Raw genomic sequence first — 14978 nt, 5'->3', positions numbered from 1 at the left:
AGTTCTGTGAGACCAACACAAAGCCACTATATTATCTCTTTCACATGCCAGATCTTCAAATATTTGAAGACAGTTGTGATGTCCCTTGTTAGCCCTTTGGATTTACTGAAGTTTATCAATTTGGCTTTGCAACAATATGGCAATTATTTCTTTTTGTATTTTTTTTTTTTTGTCTTTTTGCTATTTCTTTGGGCCACTCCCGTGGCATATGGAAGTTCCCAGGCTAGGGGTCGAATCGGAGCTGTAGCCACTGGCCTACGCCAGAGCCACAGCAACTGGGATCCGAGCCACGTCTGCAACCTACACCACAGCTCACCGCAATGCCGGATCGTTAACCCACTGAGTGAGGCCAGGGATCAAACCCACAACCTCATGGTTCCTCGTCGGATTCGTTAACCGTTGTGCCACGATGGGAACTCCAATTATTTCTTTTTTAATAGTACATCAAATCACTGCCTTATTAGCCATTTAAACTTCACATTCTTTTCTTGTAAGGAACCACTCTCAAAGGAGTCTCTACTATTTTAGTTTTACATGTTTCTGAATATTGAATCCTGATTATTCTACTAAACATATATTGTACCCCTCACCAATACTTGTCATCTAAAGACCTGCTAAGCATGCTTTTAGTGAGGTTGTCAATAAATATTCAATGATAAGGGCAAGGTCACAGTCCACATTCCATTAACATTCATTCATTAATCAATTATCTATGAGGTCAGATGTTCTACCTGCCAAAAATTTACCTAAATATCTCAAGCTATTATTTACCCAACATTTTTTTTCTCAAAATTATATAAGCAAGTTCTTCTGTAAGCTCAAATATACATTTGTCTGGGACTAGAACCATGAACTCACTTCACGAAGTTCTTACTCTATTCTTTATCCCAGCCTAGGCTTGAATTTCCACTGAAGTATTCCGAATCCCTACTTTCCATTTTGGAAACAAAACAGGGGTTGAAGAGTTCTTCCTTTGCTGTGTCAATAATTAATACTATAACCCAAAGTTATCATAGTAGATTTTTGTAGACAAAGATTTCATTATATTCTAGTATCCACAGTGCAAACAAGATAATCTGGCATAATAAATATTCCCAACAAATGTTTATGGAATGAATGAATGACCATGGTCAATAACTCTTCTCAAGTTCTTGCCTTTCTTATAAGCCCTAGCTTTGTATCCCTTCTTCTATCTTTGATACTTAGCCCTTTAAATTTCTCAGCTTATCAAAGAGCTCCTGATATAGTCACACTTTTATTTAACTCCTTTTCTTTCTCAGCAGGATTATTCTCAATTACAGAGTCAGAATTACAATTTTAGAGCATCTCATCCTTTTTGAGCTATATTTCTTCTTTATAATCTCTGTACATGGAATTGTAAATCAGGCAACATTCATGCTTAATTGGTATTTTCAGTGTAATTTTTTGTTTCTTCCTCCATTCTTTATGTCTCAGCTTCAAAACATTTAAGCTCTTAACACTCAAAAAGATAAAAATAATAATATAAATTTGTTCTTTTGTATCTTTAAAGCCTTTATATTTCAGTTCCAATGCTTTAACTCCTTAAATTAATCTGTAGAATGATTTAAAATCTTAATGCTTACTAAACAATAAACAAGAGAATAAAAAAGTATTCTAAGCAACCTAAATACTGAACCTAAAATACACATTAGCTTTCAAAAGAAAGCACATTATAACTGATCCTTCAAAATCACACTTAGTAATTTAAATCCTAAGAATGCCTCGTTTATGTAGCAAGTGTTCTGTAAACCTCTGCCATTTGAAACAGTTGTGATACCCCTTTCTGCGCTCTCTTGACTTGCTGCCTTTTGCCCAACATTCTGAGCAGCAAAATAAATTCTGAATAGCTTTTTAAAATAGAAATATCCAATAAGACCTAAAAATCATTCATAACATGACCATGCAGCCCATGAGAAGGCCATCACTTGTTGAGTGTGAATCTAATAGTCAAGTCAATAGGCACAAAGCCCAGAAGCATGGAAAAGCCAGTGGAGAAAGGCAGAGAGAAGACAGAGGAGGTAGGAGAGGAAGAAAGCAGCAAAAGAGAAGCAGAGGAAGTTAAATGCAATCATTATAATCAGACAGTACAAAAAGAGAGAGCCAGGTATCCTCTGAGAGTCCTTGGGACTCTCCAGAAATGAGCGTTGGAGAGAATAACCCTTGTCCTTAATGATTACCCTAGACCACCAATGAATGTTTAATGCTGACCAAACATATTATCTAATAACAACTGAAACACATTTCATTCAGTCAAAGAAAACATATTTCTATGTCTCTTACCATCCCTCTCACCCCAGGTTTTGAAATTAGCAGCAGGTAGGTAAGTTTATATTTGTACCACAACTATCTATGCAAAATACTAACAAGCTATCTTTTATCAGAATGCAAATATTAATAGCAATTTTTTTTTTGTCTTTTTGCCATTTCTGGGGCCGCTCTCACGGCATATGGAGGTTCCCAGGCTAGGTGTCTAATCGGAGCTGTAGCCGCCAGCCTACACCAGAGCCACAGCAACGCGGGATCCAAGCCGCGTCGGTGACCTACACCACAGCTCATGGCAACGCCGGATCCTTAACCCACTGAGCAAGGCCAGGGATCAAACCCGCAACCTCATGGTTCCTACTCGGATTCATTAACCACTGCGCCACGACGGGAACTTCATTAATAGCAAATTTTCTATTGTAACAATGCCTCTACAACAGTTTTGAAATATTATATATATCAACCACCACTACTTTCAAGCAGAAAACTCCCATTTCACCACGGTGAATAGAGAATGTTGTCTCAACGTACAGAATAAAGTGCAATTTAGGGTTTTTAATTCCTCACAAAATCAGTTTCTCACAACCTTCAGTGTTACAGTATACATGATTTACTGATCACAAACTTTACTAACCAGATTTTGAATGAACCAGATTTTAAATCAGCTTGGAATAGTTCCAGGTTAACGCTCAAATTCTCCCATAGATACTTAATCATGAAACGTTGAAAAGAAGAAGTGATAAGAAACAAAAGGTAGTTTTTCTTTCCTCCAGAGAACACAGAAAATCACTTATATCTCAAATAAATACATTCAGAATATTGGCAGCTCAAATTGGCATGATCGACACAAGTAGATAACACCCGAAACAAACCTCGGGCTAGTGAAAATCATTATCATAAGCAGTTTTGTGATCCATTTTTTTTCCCTCTGAGAAACAGGTAAGAGAAAGCTCCAAGATATCACACATAGTCATTTACATACAGTATCATTTTATGGAATTTTCCAAGGTGTTAATTAAAAGTTTTAATGAATGTTAATCATCTGTCAATTTCATTGGCAATCTCTGTTCAACCATATGCTTCTCTTTTACACCTGTAAGTTTTTTAAAAAAACCATTACTTTAAATTGTTGTACTTCCTTAACATGATATTTGTATTAATATTTAGGAAACAAAACTTCTGTAGCATATACAGTAATCTTTTATAGTTTTTTGTATATTCTCTAACTTCTTTAAATAAGGTATAAGAATGTAGGATTTGTATGATCATTATACTTCTAAGAAAGAATCTAAATATCCCTATTCTTCTAAAAAAAATCCTCATTCTTTTTAAAAAAAAATCTTTATCTTGTAAACTTAAACTGGTTTTATGCCCAGGAAACAATGCTGAGTTGGAAAATTGGAGCATGCCATTGCAACCTAGAAACCTAGAAATGAAACCCTCACTAACTCATTGTACAACTTTTGCTACTTTAATCTTTCTCTGGTTTAGTATGCATTTTTTTTTAAATTTTTTTATGGCTGCATTCACAGCATATGGAAGTTCCAGGGCCAGGAACTGAATCCGAGCCACAGCTGCAACCTATGCTGCAGCTGCAGCAACACTGAATCTGTAACCCACTGGGCCGGGCCAGGGATCGAACCCATACCTCCATACCTCCACCGTAGGAATTCCAGTATGCTCTTATATTTAACCATTCATTCATTAATTTAAAAATATTTACTGAACACTCTTCTAAGTTATGGGCATATATCAATGGACAGAGCATACAAATGTCTTTATTCAGTGAGATTATATTCTACTTGAAGGAGGCAAGAAAAATTAAGAAAATGTGACTGAATCAAAATGGTAATAAGAGGAGTTCCCTGGTGGCTCAGTGGGTTGAAGGTCTGGCTCTGTCACAGCTATGGCTTGGGTTACTGCCATGGCACATGTTTGATTCCTGGCCCTGGATCTTTCACATGCCACAGGTGCAGGCAAAAAAAAAAAAAAAAAAAAAAAAAAAATGGTAGTAAGAGCTAAGAAGGAAAATAAAGCAGGAAGCAGCAAAGGGAAAGAGGTAGAATATGTGCGTCCTTGGGGAGGGGTGGAAGCAATGGTGAAATTTTAGAAAGGGTGGCCAGGGAAGAAGTCACCAAGAAAATACATTTGGACTTGGAGAAAAGACTTGTGGCTGCCTGATGGGAGGGGGAGGGAGTGGGAGGGATAGGGAGCTTGGACTTATCAGACACAACTTAGAATAGATTTACAAGGAGATCCTGCTGAATAGCATTGAGAACTTTGTCTAGATACTCATGTTCATGGGGGAAAAAAAAGAAAAAGAAAATACATTTGGGTAAAGACCTATAGGAGGAGACAGGGCAGAAAATGCAGGTATCTGGAGGAAGAGCAGCAAGTGCCAAACCCTGGAGTGGGAGAATATGAGGAGTGTTTGAAGAAATCAAGGGTGAATGGGGCAGACCAAGCAAAAGAGAACGTATTATAGGCTATGAGATCCAAGAGATAAGAGAATAACAAATCATTAAGGCTTTGTAGGCCACTGTAATAACATGGCTATTGATCTATAAGAGAAAGGGAACCACTGCAGGTTTTGAACAGAGGAGTAGCGTGATCTATCTACATTCTAACATGGTCACTCTAGCTGTGTAATAAAAATTGGCTGGAGGTGGGCAATGGTGAGAGCAGGGACACAAGTTAAGAGGCTAAATAATTCCGATGAGAGATGATGAGAGCTTGATTTATGGTGGTGGCCAAAAAAAAGTATTAAGAAATCCAGTTCAGAATTTGGATACATTTTGAAGGTAGAGAAGACAGGCTTCCCGAGACCAGGATATGAAAGAGTTGTGTAAAGATGACTTCAAGGATTTGGCCTGAGTCGCTGAAAGAAGAGAGCTGCTATAACTGAGATGGGAAAGACTGGAGAAGCAGCAGGGGATGTGGGGTAGGGAGAGATCAGGAGCTCTTATTTCCACCTTTTTTACATTAAAGTCCCTATTAGACATGCAGGATGAGATGTCAAATAGGCAGCTGTATATCTGAGTTTAAAGTTCAGGAGAAAGCTCTGGGCCCCAGATACATATTTCAAAATGATCAGTACACATATGGTATTTAGAGCCATCAGGGGGGATAAAGACTAACAAAAATTTTTCTTTTGATAGAAAAGAGAAGAGGTCCAAGAACTAAGCCCCCAGGGGACACCAGTGTTTAGAGATTACAGCAATGAAGGGGGACGAAATAAAGTAGAGAAAAGCAGCAACTCATAGGTAGAAGGAAAATCAGAGAATTGAAAGCCAAGTCAAAAAGATGTTACGACGCAACAAGAGAAAATAACAGTTTCCAATGTTGCAGATGAGACAAATAAGGTGAAGGCTGACAATTAATCTTTGGCACAGCAACGTGGAGGCCAGCGTTGACTAGTTTTGGTGGCGAGATAAAGACAGATGCCTCTTTGGGGTGATTTCAAGGGAAAAGGAGATGGAAGATTTTGGAGGAAAAAAATCTACACAACTTTTTTCAAGGAATGCTTCCTTAAACAGATGGAGACAAAAGCTGGAGAGGAGTGGCATCAAAAAGAATTTTTTTTCCTCCTAAAATGGAAGAAATAACATTTCAAGAGGAAAATGTTGATGGTCAGTTGATGGAAAAGATCTAGTAGAGATGGGAAAAGCTGAAGATGCAGGAGAGAAAGAGGAGCGTAGATGGAGGAAGGCTGAGCAGCCAGAGGGAACAGACTGTGGGAACAGACTGTACCCAAGTGGATAAGTCAGCCTTTACTAGTAGGACCACCTAGAGTTTATATGTAGGAATAAGAAGGCCAAGCATATGCAGGCAGGTGTACAGCTGGATGACAGACATTTCAAGAAGTCCTCTTCTTGTTCCTTTAGTTTCTAAATGAAATAGGAAGGAAGATCATGAGCTGCGCGTGCAGACAGAAGAGGAGGCATGACAAGTGTATGTGAGAAGAGAGGAGAGTGGGCTCTCCCTGCAGAGCAAGCCAGGCTCTCCCTTGTCACTGGGCCCCCATTAAGGGCTATTGCTTTTCCTGAGAAATCCATTCCCCTGGATCATCCTTCTCACCATCCTTCTCAACTCTAATGTCATCTTCTTTCCTGACACCTCAAACAAAGCAGATCCTAAGAGCTACTTTCTGCCTAATAGGCTATTTGTTCTCCTTCATATGAAATGACAAAATTTCTTTATGTATAGTTTATTTTCTATCATGCACACTCGATTTTAAGCTCCTCCATGGCAAGGGCTGTCTATCTGTTTACAGCTTTATTCCCCAATGCTAAAAGGGGGCAAGGTCCATGGCGGGTATTCAATTAGATACCGTGGGACTACATTTTGAAGATCTTCGTCTCTCCAAAGAGACCCTGTCTATATGGGACATCTGCTTAGAGGAGATTTCTCGAAACCACATACATATAGGATCTGAGGGGAGAGGTGAAAAAGTAAACCTAGTTGTGTTCTTATTAGTCAGTGTATAACAAAGTTAAAACTTTCTACGCCTGTGTCCTTGCTAAGATGGTGTAAGAACACTAAAACCAGTGATAACCTGGTTTGGGGTATGACTAATTTCTAGCTATGACACTGAGACAACAATTCAGTTTTCAAAGGCTCCCCAAAACTATGACTGGTAATGGGGACTCTACTTCTTTATCCCTTTTCATCTTCTCTCTTGCAGATTATCTTTGCCTCTTTTAAATATTGCTAAACAGACTTTAAATAAAGGGAATTTTCTGACATTCTCCAAGGAGCTCAAATCACATTACCCTGCAACATAGTCAATCATCAAGGACCAACTCCTCACTTGGGAGCAGCTGGGGGCACAAGATGCAAGCACTTAACCACCTAGTTTCTTGGGGGAGCTGAACATCCTAATGATTTCTTCAGAAAAGAACTTTTTTTTTTTTACCTTGAGCGAGAGTACATGAGTCACCACAAGTTGTAACGAGTGTAAATGTCAATTAGCTTAGAAGCAGGGGATTAAGTTTACATGATTTTTAAAAGTTACGTTGCCTTTGGAGCACGTTACTTACTTGACTTAAATGGCTATTACTAGTGAAACAATTCACCAAAAGCTGTCTTCATCACACACTTCCATAACTGCAAGTTGAATAATTTTTATTTGTATTGTTTTAGGACAAAACATAGAGAAAGAATAATCTTCTGGTGGCTCATTCTACAGTATTTTCATGAGAAAGAAGCCAACAAATTTGAGGGGACACTGTGTTAATGTAAGCCGTGACTAATACACTCTCTTCACAGCCATTTCTCAGGATCTCATTTACACAACGTGGCAGAGTCAGCTCTGCTGGTTTTGAACTAACTGCACATCCCCTTTTATGGAAAATATCAACAGGGATTTTTTTTTTTCATGGCTGGAGGTCTTTTCCTCATCTAAATATTAAAGTCTAACAAGTCTTTCCATCTTACTGGAGCATAATCATGTTTGCAACTTGTTAATTAGGAGGAGAGTGATAACTATTAAAAGTTGAAAGAGTTTCCTGGTGGTTGCAACAAGTTTCAACATGATCCCAAACTTTGTCAATAACCACAAGGGGAAAAAGAAAGCAAAAGGAAAATGCGTCTCTAGAGAACTTCCAAGAGAAGGGAGATTGCGTCTGCTATCACTCTCGCTGGAAAGACATCTTACCACCAAAGGAGGCCAAATGGTAGACCCGGTCAGGTGCAGAATGGAGAACACTGCCCAAAAAGCAGCCCGGAGACCTAGGTTCTATGATCAGTTCTCCTCTTGATCTCTGTGACTTTAAAAGTCTCATCTAGCATGACTGGACCTCACTGAGCTTCCGGGGGTTTGGAGGAAGGATTAGAGGCTATGAAATGAGTCCCAGTTCTAAAATTTTCTTTCCACCAGCCAATTTAAATTCTTAAAGAAAATTTTTGCAAAATACTCCTGAGAGCATGGGCATCATAATTTGTCTCTTTTTGTAGGCAACTACTCAGTATTTTAATATTTGGTATTGTTATACTACTTTTTTTTTTCGGTCTTTTTAGGGCCACACTGCGGCACATGGAAGTTCCCAGGCTAGAGGTCAAATCGGAACTGGAGCTGCTGGCCTACACCATAGCCACAGCAAGGGATCGAACCCACATCCTCATGTATATTAGTCAGGTTCATTACCACTGAGCCACAATGGGAACTCCTGTTATACTATTTTTCAATTTGATAATATTTGACCTTTTATATAGATTATCTCTTTAGTCGTCTGGACCAGTCTTGTGAAATACAGTATCACTGTTTTCTTGACCAGATAGAAAGAAAGAGAATGAAGGAAAAAAAGAGGTGAAGCAACTTGCTTAAGGTCAGAATGGACGTGCTACACACAATACCCAGAAGCATTTGTTCTTATCACTTCACGTGGAATTAAAACTTACCAATACAAGCCAACACCTAGAAGCCAGTTACTTCATAGAAAATAGAAACAAGCAATGAAGATGAAGATGATTAAAGAAAAAAACCCTGAGTAAAGAAGACAAGTGGTTCCCATGAAATCAGATAATATATCACCTTACTACTGCACCACATTGAGCTTTTCCCCCACCATTTAATTCACTGTTCTTCAGAAAAGTCAGACTAAAATAAATGTGTCTGCAGTGGCAAATGTCCTAAAACAAATATGAAACATGACTACTGGGATCTTTGTAACACGTTATCAAAATAATAACATATAAATATTGAACTTATACTCCACATACCTATTAACAAAAAGAAACTATACACATCATCCCCAAGCCTGAACTAAAATTTATATTTACATTACTCTAGAAAAAGAAAAAAAAAAAACAAGAAGTAGAATCTTAGGAGAGTTCAAATATAAAGGCTACAGGAGGTACTTTCAACAATCAGTGGTACCATCAGAAACCTTACACCAAACTGTTAAACAACCAATGTGGACATAACCCAAAAGCAGACCTTGTATTTTTCTTTTCCAGGAGTTATAACTTGCAGGACTATTGCCATTCCAATTAAAAAGTGATAAAGTTTGAAATCTGTCAAAAGGCATATAACATATAAAAAAAGATTATAAAACCATCAACAAAAATAACTAAATCTAGCTGCAGTACTTACTGCTCTGCATTTCACCGAATCAGTGAATGAATAACATTTGAACAACATCTATTTGAATGTTATAATTTACAAAATGCAAGGTGAGGAAACAAATTATGAGGAAATTTATGAGGAAACAAATTATGTAGCCTAAGTACAGAAAACCCAGATGGCTTTAGATCCTCACTCTGCCATGCTGTTTCTGCAGCAGCAATACAAAAGTAGGTGGGGTGTATGGGACAAATGGGCAAATATTTCTAAGCCATTAAGAACTAGGAGAAGTCTTATAAAAATAACATATAGAACTTTCCTAGAAACCCAATTTTTATTTCCCTTCTCCACTCATATCCAATACCCAAGAACTAACAGAGATTTATTATATTAAAAAGAAAACAAAAAAACAGAAAGAAGGGAAAAGGGAAAGACAGGAGAAAAGGAGAAAGAGAAGGAAGATACAGTTTCCAACTTAACTAAATGAATGTATTCTCCTCTCTGGACTAAAGATTGTGATGGGAATATGCAGTTGTACAAAGTAGGTTAAAGAATGAGGTTTTGGAGTTCTTTTTGTGGCTTGGTGGGTTAAGAACCTGACATAATGTCCTTGAAGATGCAGGTTTGATCCCTGGCCGCACTCAGGGGGTTAAGGATCCAGCATTGCTATAAGCTGTGGTTTAAGTCGCAGATGCAGCTCGGATCCAGTGTTGCACAGCTGTGGCAAAGGCTCCAGCTGCAGCTCCGATTCGACCCCTAGCTCTGGAACTTCTATGTACCACAGGTGCAGCCATTAAAAAAAAAAAAAAAAAGTGAGGTCTTAAAAAATATGTAATTGACGTTTAGACAGAAATATTAAAGTAAAGAAAACTGTTAAAAATCTATTACAACTGCTAGGATTCCACACTACTTTTTAAAAGCTATCTATGGTAAATTCACTGACTATAGAGGAAGAAAAAAATATTTACAAAAACAAATCCAACTTAATTCAAATTTGAAAAAACAGATAACTCACTCCTGGGCATATATCCAGAGAAAAGCATAATTTGAAAAGATAAATGCAACCCAATGTTCAACTGCAGCGCTATTTACAATAGCCAAGACATGGAAACAACCTAACCATCCATCAACAGAGGACTGGATAAAGAAGATGTGGTTGCAATGGAATACTACTCAGTCTACAATGGAATACTACTCAGTCATAAAAAAGAATGAAACAAGGCTATTTGCAGCAACATGGATGGACCCAGAAATTATCATATTAAGTGAAGTAAGCTAGACAGAGAAGACAAATATCATTTGGTATCACTTACATGTTGAAACTAATAAAAAAAATGATACAAAAGAACTTGTTTGCAGGACAGAAATAAATGCAAAGATTTAATGGTCAAACAGGGTTATCAAAGGGGAAACTAGGGGGGTATAAACTTGAAGGATGGGGTTGGCATATGCATACTACTATATACAGGGCAGATAATAGGGCAGATAACTAACAGGGACCTACTGTATAGCACAGGGAGGTCTACTCAATGTTTTGTAATAACCCATATGGGAAAAAGAACAGATATATGTATAACTAATTCACTTTGCTATAAACCTGAAGCTAATACAACTGTTACAACTATAAATTAACTCTACCCCAATAAAAATTTTTAAAAATTGATACCTAATCCAAACTAATCCAAACCTTATTTTTACTATACATATTAATGTGAATATTCCCCTTTAGACATTTCACTAGGAAAATTGTTCCATGTCTTAATTCTCCTGCAAAACATGGCAATTCCCTAAGTAATCTGAATTTACAAATACTCCACAGTAAGATAAAGCAGTCAACTATTTCTTCTTTTTTTAATGTGTATGAATGAGTTATCTTTTTATCAGATTTTTTTTCATTTATAATGATTTTTATTTTTTCCATTACAGCTGGTTTACAGTATTCTGTCAATTTTCTACTGTACAGCAAGGTGACCCAGTTACACATACACATATACATTCTTTTTTCTCACACTATCGTGCTCCATCATAAGTGACTAGACATAGTTCCCAGTGCTACACAGCAGGATCTCATTGCTTATCCATTCCAAAGGCAACAGTTTGCATCTGCACTCACATGTTCTTTGCAGCACCATTCACAATACCCAAGACATGGAAACAACCTAAATGTCCATCACAGATGATTTGATTAAGAAGATGTGGTGTAAATATACACAATGGAATACTACTCAGCCATAAAAAGAACAAAATAATGCCATTTGCAACTATTTCTTCTTAATCCAGCATTCTTTGTTGAAACTGTTCTTGCTTATATCAACCCTCCTAATATTATTCCTGGTAGTAAATATTTCAAGGAACTTTGGGAATATCAGAATGGTGATATCTGAGATGTACTCCAGAGAGTTCCCATTGTGGCACAGTGGAAACGAATCCGACTGGGAACCATGAAGTTGCGGGTTCGATCCCTGGCCTTGCTCAGTGGGTTAAGGATCTGGCGTTGTGTGGCTGTGGTGTAGGCCAATGGCTACAGCTCCAATTAGACTCCTAGCCTTGGGAACCTCCATGTGCCGCGGGTGCAGTGACAAAAAGACAAAAAAATAAAAGTAAAATGAACCATGAGATGCACTCCAAAATGAAAATCATATAATCTGTGACTATCCACCCTGTTACTAAATAAATCTCCAAAATTACTGTCTTTTTATATGTATTACTCTGGAAGTCAGTCATGAAGCTCTATGGATGTATACAATGGTGTATGTTTCTTACTATTTCTCTGTGGAAGTAATCTGTCTGCAAGCAATTGCACCAGTCTACAAGCGGCTGAACTGGTCTTGAAGAGCCAACACTTAAACTTAAATGAAAAAACCCGTGAAATAAATTTTATTATCATGAAAATTAAAGCAACCTCTGATCAAATTTAAGCAAAAATAAGTAAGACTATATTTAAAATCCTTAGATCTGGAAATACTAAACTACTATGTCAAAAAAAAATCTAAAAAACCAAAGACATACAAATTATTTTTTCATGGGACAACTTAGCTCAGAATTAATCGTTCTGAAAGACTCTGTGCATTTTTCATAATCTGGAAAGAACGGGCACACCAATATAAAAGTGGACACATTTTTGCATGCCAGTTATAACAGATGAACACAAAAAGACATGAAATCTATTGAGACTATGTAAGGTATAACTACAAAGTAATATAACATTTTAAATCTATTTTAAACCATATTTTAGACTTTTGCAGACAAATAAGTATGGTTCTTCAAAGAGCTAAGCTTAAGAAACCATGTACTCATCTCCCTGTTGCTACTATTGCTTAAAATACTTTGGAATCCCTCTTTTGTAATCCTCCAATCTATGACTGACCCAAGAAAACAGACTGGTTACTTCAGTTCCACAATTTGTGTTGCCCTCCACTTCCACTCCCCTTTTGACTACCTGCTTGTTTTATCATCAGACTTGGCTCCAATATATCTTTTGCCTATTTTGAAATATAAAGACTTTCTTCGAAGTTAGAAAATTTGCCCACTGAGGTTATCAAGAGTATGCCTCAGGCTCCATGGCAGCTCCTAAGGAGACATTCCTGAAATATTCTAAGCAATTTCAGAATCATTGAAGGGGGTTTACACCTTGGAAAATGACTATGCTGAATTAGATTTAACACCCCTTTATATACAAAGTTTTATTTTTTAAAAAATGAATTAGTGAGTTCCCTGGTGGCCAAGCAGTTAAGGATCCAGTGTTGTTACTGCTATGGCTCAAGTCTGATCCCTGGCCTGGGACCTTCCACATGCCATGGGCGTGGCCAAAAAATTGAATTAGTTTCTAGCTATCTGACTGACAAATGTTACCTCAAATAAGTAAAAATATAAATGAAACAGTTTTAGACATTCCATTTCATCCAGATATATATCGAGAATCAACGGCTTTTCTAAAAATTTGGGAAAAAAAATAACTGAAATTAACAAGAGGACTTTTTTGCACAGAGCAACTATTTAAACTGACAATAAAAGCTGGACAAAGCAATCAATTTTGTTACATAAGCCCACTGAGAGGAAATATCAAAAGTAGAAAGAATACAGCTTGGTAACACAAGAGTCAGTGAGATCCTTTCCTCCCTCTATGTCAGAAGAGCATCCATTTAAGAAGGTGTACCCTTTAATCTACTTCTTTAATAATCTGTTTTCTTTATGTGATGAAACTCATATTACACCAGACAACCAGATTATCTAGGTTTTGATGAGTACCATATACGTCTCTGTCCTATTTTGAGGTCTCTCTACTTGGAAATCAACCCATCACATTTGGAACTATATCTAAAATCAGGAGATTTGACTCTATTGCCTTCTCAACATGCAGACATGTCTCAAACAATTATATGAAAGTCAAAGGAGGGAGTTCCCATCATGACTCAGCAGAAACAAACCCAACTAGTATCCGTGAGGACGCAGGTTCGATCCCTGGCACCCACTCAGTGCATTAAGGATCCAGCATTGCAATGAGCTGTGGTGTAGGTCACACACGTGGCTCAGATCCCACATTGCTGTGGCTGTGGTGTAGGTGAGCAGCTGTAGCTCCGATTTGACCCCTAGGCTGGGAACTACCACATGCCACAGGTACAGTCTAAAAAGCAAAAAAACAAACAAAAAAACAAAAAAACAGAAAAAAAAGTCAATGGAGAAACAGAGGATAATATACTGAGATGGGTAGAAAAGATATTAATCAGATTTTTGTATCAAGTCTATTTCCCACTCCCAAAGAATATGGACACTACTGAGAGAGTCGTTTTATTCATAATATCAAACTTGCTGAAGAGAGAGGACAGGAGAAGATGGTTTATGACATTATCAAGTAGATATACTTCAAATTTTCACTTATCAGATCACTTATCAGAAACAAATTCATCAATAACGTCTAGTAAAACAGAGTTCATAAGATTGATTGCGAAGTAAAGAGATTACTGATAAAGGTAACATTATCAGTAAATAGACTAACGGCCCTTCAAACTAAAGCTACCATCTTTCACATGCTTCTGACACTAAATCTGTTGTTATAAAGGGTTCCATAATGAAAAAAAGAAGTGGTCATGTGTAAAGGTACTAGATTTGGAGGACATTAAATGACCTGAAGGGTTCTCAAAGTGAACTTTTCTAAAGTGAGTTTACTAGTCACTAACCAAAATAAGATGATTCCAACTATTGAAATACCACCAGTAACCCCCTCAGAAGAAAAGGTATAATTTCAGTGAATCCTTTTACCATATTCTGCACCTAAGATTTCCATCATAGCATAACATTTCAACAAATTATCATTTAGAGTTTTAAGTAATGTTATCGTCACACCTGTGACACAGGTGTATTTCTAGATTTTTGAATTTCTGATCCAAACTAAAAAAAAATTTAAAAGACATAATCTGATAACCTACTGCTATTAAAACAGTGGTCCTCTTGGGCATCTATCCGGACAAAGCTCTACTTAAAAGAGACACATGCACCCGCATGTTCATTGCAGCACTATTCACAATAGCCAGGACATGGAAACAATCCAAATGTCCATCGACAGAGGATTGGATTCGGAAGATGTGGTATATATACACGATGGAATACTACTCAGCCATAAAAAAGGATGACA

The 14978-nt window shown here is 37.4% G+C and overlaps 1 long non-coding RNA gene across 8 annotated transcripts in view; it reads right to left on the bottom strand.

Moving 5' to 3' along the window:
• LOC146403381 (uncharacterized) overlaps positions 1-14978 on the bottom strand; it is a 479111-nt gene that overhangs the window by 432790 nt on the left and 31343 nt on the right. The window lies entirely within an intron of this gene.

The sequence above is a fragment of the Sus scrofa genome, chromosome 5 (genome assembly GCF_054392235.1).
Source record: "Sus scrofa isolate SSC_HxYL_T2T_F1_AM1 chromosome 5, Sscrofa_HxYL_maternal_Yorkshire_Landrace_v2.0, whole genome shotgun sequence".
NCBI classification, from domain to species: domain Eukaryota; kingdom Metazoa; phylum Chordata; class Mammalia; order Artiodactyla; family Suidae; genus Sus; species Sus scrofa.
Note: the sequence above shows the minus strand (reverse complement) of the source record. Positions and strands in the feature narration are given on the sequence as shown.